We start from the raw sequence: 7236 nt of genomic DNA, 5'->3' as shown, positions 1-7236 counted from the left end.
TTGTCTTACTTGAGCCCTGACTCCTTTGTGCTTTTTATTTTATTTTTTATATTATTACTTTTTTAAAGATTTTGTTTATTTGACAGAGAGAGACACAGCAAGAGAGGGAACACAAGCAGGGGGAGTGGGAGAGGGAGAAGCAGGCTTCCCGCCAAGCAGGGAACCTGATGCGGGGCTCGATCCCAGGACCCTGGGACCATGACCTGAGCCGAAGGCAGACGCTTAACCATCTGAGCCACCCAGGTGCCCCCCTTTGTGCTTTTTAAATGAGTCTCTTATTCTGCTCAGAGACTAAAGAGGTTCTATGAAAAGTCTAAGAGAAACCACCAAAGTAAACAACAACAAAGAAACGCATGGCTAAATACGTATTTGTATCTTTTAATACTTAAATTATATCCCTGATAAACTAAACCTTGGCGGCACCTGGATTCCATACGCATCGTTACAGACATTCACACACTGAAGAGATATTTCATGGCGGTGCTGCAAATGTGATTTGCCGGTCGACTGACTTCTGGTCGCTCTACTCTGGGTGATGCAAAGATGTCACTCTGACCACAGACAACGGTACTGGCAGAAAAATAGCAGCCATATATTATCAATGTAACAAATGCCTAGCTAGCTGTCAAAATAAAGGGCCTTCTGTAGCCTGTAGATTTCCAAATAAATATAGAAATGCCTGCTTCCTCCCAGTGCCTTCACCAGAGAGATTGTGGTAGGATACAGAGTAGCTGGGCCAGAGGGAAGGAAGAGGCAGAAAGAGGATCAGAGCGAGCAGAGAAGGCGTATTTTTAAAAACCTATATTCCCTTTTTGCTTCTTCTTAGATTTCAGAATACTGGTAATGCCTGTGCCCTGCTAGACTCGACAGTGAGGCTTGGATGTGCTTGAGCTCTCTAGGAGGGGTTACATGAACTCTGAATTCCTTCTTGGGGCAGGAAAAATGTATTCACTTCATCCCAGAGAGGATGCGCTTTTCCTACACTCCATCCTGTCTTTCTCAGCAGACTTTGGGAGGCACGGTGAAGGATGGGCTGAGTGGGTCTTTGCTCCCAGGGGATCTACACTCCAGGAGGAAAAGGTGCATGAACCATGACCTGTATCCAGGAAGGAAGAGTTCAGCGACAGTAAGAGGGACATGGGCGCTTCCATAGAGGGAGATCCTTGGGGGCTGCAGGCAGATGGTCCTTGCAGAGGAAGCTTGAGAAAGACTTCTGTGAATCTACAGCTCTTGGAACCAGGGAAAGGTGGCAGACCTCGAGTGGAGCCGACCACACAGTGAATCCAGGGCTGGCTGGGCGTCACAGGAGGGTGCATCCGCTGGGCGACTGCATTCACTTGTAGACGCCCTTCCATGACTCCCAGAGCGCATTTCTGTAGAAAATGTAGTCACACCATCAACCTTGTTCATGCCTCTGTTCCATTTTGCTGTCAGGAAGAGGGAGGATGAGCTGGCTGCCTGCCTCAAGCATCCTCACTTTTAGCTGTGACAGGTGGCTCCCCAGCCACTCCTTGTGCATCAGCACTGAGTGCAGGGAAAGTCTGATGCCAGACGGAGAGGCCCCCACGGGGCTCCCCCAGGAACTCCAGTGTGTCCAAGCCCCCGAGGGTTTGAGCCGTGACCAGGATAGTGGGGGGCAGCCCTGCCGTTCTGGGGACGTCTGTCGCCGGGCCCTGTGTGGGGAGTGGACTTGGGGCAGACACCACTTGCCAGCACTGAGATTCTGGCCTTGGGAGCCCTGCTTTCCCCACCTGGACAACAGGGATGATAATAGTGTTACCTCCCAGGGCTTCCGTGTTTCCAGCTTGTGTGTCAGGTGTATATTGCAGGTGCCCAGTAAGTGTTCCTTGTCAGCCTCCCCACCATCCTGTCACCGGTAATGACGGACCCAGGTCTGAGTCCTGCCACTGCTGACCAGTGGCTCTGAGTGGGTTCCTTCATGCCATGAGCTAGGCATCTCTGATCTTTCCGGGAGACGTAAGGCCCTCCTGGTCAACTGGGAGGGCTCATGGGTATACATATGAAGTGCCTGCAAGGGGAGCAGTGACCGCCACAATGGTAGAGACCCCGGAAAAGTTAGATTTGACCATTTTGCCAAGAAACAAGATCCAAGGCATGCTACACTGGACCCACTGGATACTTTAGTAATTGATGACAGCCCAGAGCACACCCCATCCATCTGCGACATTTTGTGAGGCGGGGAAGGGGTTCCCACCTTTGGGTCATGCTTGCCGCCCACCTGAGCCCCTCCTGCTTCCTGCTGTCCCTGCACTGGCTCACGGGGAGGCCCCGGAGCGCCTCACTGCTGAGGTGACAACACCCGCCACCCACCTCTGCAACCCCAGCCTCGTGTGCAGGAAGAGAACCTGAGGTCAACACGCTTCGTCTGAAGATTAAATCCAAAGTGCAGATAAGACCAGAAGTTATTCTTGAGATAGCTAGTAAAGCATCTGCCTGACCGTGTCCCCTCCACATTTGTGCGTCTTACATTCTGTGACCTTTGAAAACACCCAACTTGGCAACTTCGACCGTAATATATAATTTTCCCTTAAAATGCAATAAAGCATAACTGAAAATGGAACTGACCTCTTCACGTTGCAAATGCTCTTATGGAAAAAAGTTAAAGTAATTTATAAAGCCGTCACAATACGATGGAGCCAGAACCTGGCCGAAACCATCTGCGAATCCCTGTCACTGGTTTCTGCGCGCCCCGTGAGTGAGCTGGGACTGCCTGCCCGCACCCCAGAGCTGCTGCGGAGAGCCCCCCCAACCCTCTCCTTTCCGTCTAAGCCAGCACGTTATTATAGTTTCAGAGCATAAGAACATCATTATTTTGTGATCAGTTCAATTCTCAAATATGTCCGATGACTTGGATGGACCCAGACCCACCAGGGAGTGAGGGGTTAGGGCTCAGCAGGCTGTCATGTGGGCGCATTTGCTCACCTGTTTGCTGCCGGGCTCGCCTAGCGCTGTCTGGTGGTAGCAGTGGTCTTGCACTCCTCGGGGCTGATATTCTGGGGAGACTGCCATAGTCACACTGCTTGCTGCAGATCGTTTGTGTCCCTGCCCCCCACCCCAATCATGTGTTGAAAACTAACCCCCAGTGATGGTGTGAGGAGCTGGAGGCTTTGGGAGGTCATTAGGTTGTAGGGTGGAGCCTTCATGATGGGATTAGTAGCCCCCTTGCCCCTTTCTCCACAAGAAGACAGGTGAACCAGGAAGGCGGCTCTGAGCAGACAGCGAGTCTGCCAGCACCTTGACCTCAGCCTCCAGCCTCTAGAGCTCTGAGGGATGAATGGCTGTAGTCCATAAGCCTCCCCCCGCCCCCCCGGGCCAGCCAGAGTGCAGGAAAACAGAAATGAGCACGTGAGGACACAATGTGACAGAGAAAGTTAACAGAGGGTTTGGGGAGGTGGGAGGCTCCTTTAGTTTGAAAACTCAGTATTTACTGGAAGAAGGGATCTCCTGCATGACGACTAGATGTCAGGAAGATTCAGGCGGTGCAGGTCTCCGGGTTGGCACAGCTGGCAGGAGAAGCTGGGGGGCCATGACCTTAGAGCAGGAGGAAGCCTGGCTTTCCAGAAGTAGGAGGAAGGAAGCCAGGATGAGCAGAGGGAGGGAGTGTGAGGCCAGGTGGGAAGCAACGGGGCCAGTTCTGCTCTGGGTTTGTGCATTCCTTTAAGGGTGCTGTGGGGCTGTCAGCAGGGAGGAGAGGGCGAGAGCATATGGGAGTAGCTGGGGCAAGACCTGGCTGTGGCTTGGAGGAACAGAGGACCGAGCGGGTCAGAATCCGCAAGAATGTGGAGGCAGACAGCCCTGGATGTGCCGAGAGAGCAGCTACGTGCCATTAGAGAGGGGGTTTGAGTCTAACTTCCTCTAGGTGCCACGCACCTCGTGAGGCGCCTCCCGTGAGCCCCTCTGGTGAATGCTCCAGAAGTAGGTGTGAACAGCCTCATTCTATGGCCAAGATGGTCTCAGCTCAAATGGGCTGAGAAACGTGCCCAAAGTCACAGGTCCTGCGAGTGCAGAGACAGGAGAGGAGCCCACCCCATGCTTTCTGAATCCAAAACTCAAGCTCCTCCCCTTCTGCCGCGTGTCCTTGTTATCAGTTTCGGTTCCGAGAATTAACACTGACACTTGGCTTCTCTTTCACTTCCCAAGATGTACTACAGAGTGCGGAAAGAGCATTTACTGAAGTCCCTTCGGGACATGGATACTGGTTTGGGTTAATTCTCGGTCAAAGTGAGTGTGTCCTACACTCTGATTTCCGTGCATAGAATACCCATTGATGCAACAGCAAAGTGGCCAAGGGAAGTGACAAGGTGAGGCCACACACTGTCCTCACAGGTGTCCCCTGCAGCCCTGATCTCAGCCTGATAAATCGAGGACGCACAAGGCATTCAGCCAGGAAACTCTGTGGACTTGACTTCTTGTCTTTCTCTAGGTTGGATTAAAAATATAGTGCTTTTCCCCGTTAACAGGTGTACACAGAAATGCAGAATTCTTTACAGGGCACACTCCCATCCTACACCCACCTTTCCTGGGGTTCCTAGCCCTAACCGTGACTCCCCTACATCCACAGTCTACAGCTAGCTAAGCCTGCCCTTGTTGGGTCCCAAAGCTTTAGACTATGTGCTGAGGAGTGCATTGCTCCAGGAATTGTCGGTTCTCCCTGATCCCGATCCCCATCCAGCCCCTCTGTGTCGGACCTGGGCCTTCCATCCACGTACATTTCAAAACAACTCCTGCCTCTATGCCGAGTGGTACACATCTCTTTCAGCTTCTAAACCTTTCTTTCCCTCAGTTTAAAAAAAAAAACAAGAAAAAAGCTCTCTCTCTCTCTGGTTATAGGTATAAACATTCCCCAGCACCGTAGCAGCAATTCCATGGTGACTGTGCATCCACTCAACAGATGTTCACTGAGGCTCTGCCAACCATCAGGAGCTGTGCTGGGTATTGAGAACACAAATAAAATGCATCTCGGGCCTCAAGGAACCGACTTCTAGAACAAGTCAGTTTAGGCTAACGGTGCGCTGCGAAAGAACATGTTTAGAAGCAATGCAAAATCTGAGAACATACTTTGGATCTCAGCAGCTAGTTTCCACGAGGCCTGTCAGCTGGGTGTTGGTTTTGTCTGCGGCCTATGGAAGGCAGGCCACGCTCCCTTCTTCATACTGCAAGTTTTCTCAACTGCATGATCTATACGGTTATTCAACCTACTCAGTGAGGAAGGTGAGCTCTTCATGTTGTAAAAACATGTTTCACAAATTTCACAAATTTTGGGACAAGTTGGAATTCTCCATGCCAGATCATTGCTATGGCAACAACCTAAGGATTAGGGTAAACAGAGGCTTTCTCCTCAGTGACAGAGAACACTAGCAGGTCGGCCCTGGGAAAGTGGCCTGGTGCTCAGAGATTCTCCGGGTCATGTGATGGCTCTGGGGAGCAAAATGGCTCCGAGATGTGTCCTGGGAGCGTTTCCAGCCTTCATTTACCAAGGACTGCAGGGGTCCTTCAGGTAAGACTGCAGGTGGCAAACCCTTCCACTAACAGATGATAGAATTCTATCGTGCTGCTTACCGTCTACCTAAACACAAGATTTTTTTTTTTTTTAAACCAAGAACAGCCATGGAATGGATGGATGATTTCCTGCATCTGATCTGAACAGGGATGGCAGCTTAAAAAAAAAAAACAAAAAACTATTGGAAAGGCATATCCACTCAAAGCAAACCTGTGAAAACAATTCCTTCCAGAGAGAGAGAGTCCTTGCTCCAGGGGGGCCCGTGGCCTGCTGCCTTCCCGGTCCGGTCTTCTTTCCTCTCTGACTTATTTTTACTTTCTATTTGGGTTGGCCTGGTATTACTTTGCCCAACGTGGGCTTTGCAGTCATCCTCTGATAGGGTGGCCGGAGTGAAAGTCCGTTCTGCCCACGCGCCACGGAGCTCAAAGCGAGTGTTGTCAAGAATCGCTTGACGTCAAGGCTGACTTTTTAAATTTGCCAGAAAGGCTTTCTTTGGAGCGAGGTCTAGACCCTCACGTTCTCTTTTTAGAGAGCTGGTGCCGGCTACAGGAATTCGAGGCCCACAAACTGCATTTCTAGATGTTCAATGCAGCACGTAGATGGGCAGACACCATTAGTTTTTGTTTTGTTTTGTTTTAAATCAGCACATTTTTATGTACCATTCATATCTTTCCTTCCTTCTACCCACTGCTCTTAGAAAACTCACTTAAAAAAACTCCCCCCTCCCTTTTTTTTTCCTTGCTTGCACATCATAGATTTAGTTACCTTGTATTTTGGGATGAGCTCAGATTTTAATAGAATTTAATTTTAATTGGCAGCCTACCTTTGGCTTGTTTACACTTTCAAATGGACCTCGTTGAATGTGCCTCCAGAATTGGTCTGATTACCTCGTGGAGCTCCTACTTTCAGACACAAAGTGACTTTTGAAACACTTCCATTTTCCCTTTCTATTTAATGTAGTCCAGCCCACTTTTTTTTTCTTTTCTTTTCTTTTTTTTTTTTACAGTCCGTCATGGAGTATTTGTTTACCAAATGTTACTTTTCTTGGATCAAATCTATTTTTGAAGAGTGCAAAAGCAAACAACTGTTTGAAGCTGTCAGGCTTCATTTTATTTATGCATGAATAACACAAATAACTGGAAAATGACCTAGCCTGTTTTTCTCAGATTTAGATAGAAAAACTGCTTCCGGGCAATGTTTATGCCAAACTGTTCACGCCAAGTTTCCAGTTTCAGTGCCAATTAGTTTTTGCTGCCAAGTTGTAAACCTTCGGTAAACACGGTTTAGAATAGAAATGCAGGCACAACCTGGATCAGGGTTCAAGTGGGACTGATGAGAATTCACTCTGAGAATACAATTTAACAGGAACAGGAGGGGAAATAGGCTGGCTCCGAAGTGCTCCCACCATAATGCAGAAAATACACAAATGATATTTGATTACTGAAATCCCGTTAGACACATCGGGGCATTTTATGTGTTTCCTTTGCCACCACCTCGAGTAGCTCGGTGCTCCATTGGAAGCAGCTGCTTGTTGCCCCACAGCGGCCGGCAGCCCCACTCAGCCTCTAGCACAGGGAGAGGGGGCCTTGAAAATTTCAAGACATAGGTGTTCACTGTGTTTGCCGTGCATCCATCAAGACTTATGGGAAAGAATCAAGCATTTCCTCGTAGAATTGGTTCAGCAATATGCATTCAGCTCACCATCCTCTCCTCCG

At 49.4% G+C, this 7236-nt stretch overlaps 1 long non-coding RNA gene across 1 annotated transcript; it reads right to left on the bottom strand.

Annotated features, from left to right (window-relative positions):
• Positions 1 to 406: 406 nt before the first annotated feature.
• Positions 407 to 4011, bottom strand: LOC141370496 (uncharacterized). Its single transcript, XR_012374554.1, has 3 exons — positions 3892 to 4011; positions 2944 to 3014; positions 407 to 1373 (listed from the first exon to the last, which is right to left on the bottom strand). It is a non-coding gene; the product is annotated as an uncharacterized lncRNA (long non-coding RNA).
• Between the last annotated feature and the right edge of the window lie 3225 nt (positions 4012 to 7236).

Source organism: Callorhinus ursinus, unplaced genomic scaffold, assembly GCF_003265705.2.
Source record: "Callorhinus ursinus isolate GAN/ISIS: 27379988/994484 unplaced genomic scaffold, GSC_fseal_2.0 scaffold36, whole genome shotgun sequence".
Taxonomy (NCBI): Eukaryota; Metazoa; Chordata; class Mammalia; order Carnivora; family Otariidae; genus Callorhinus; species Callorhinus ursinus.
This window is presented reverse-complemented; position numbering and strand designations above follow the sequence as displayed.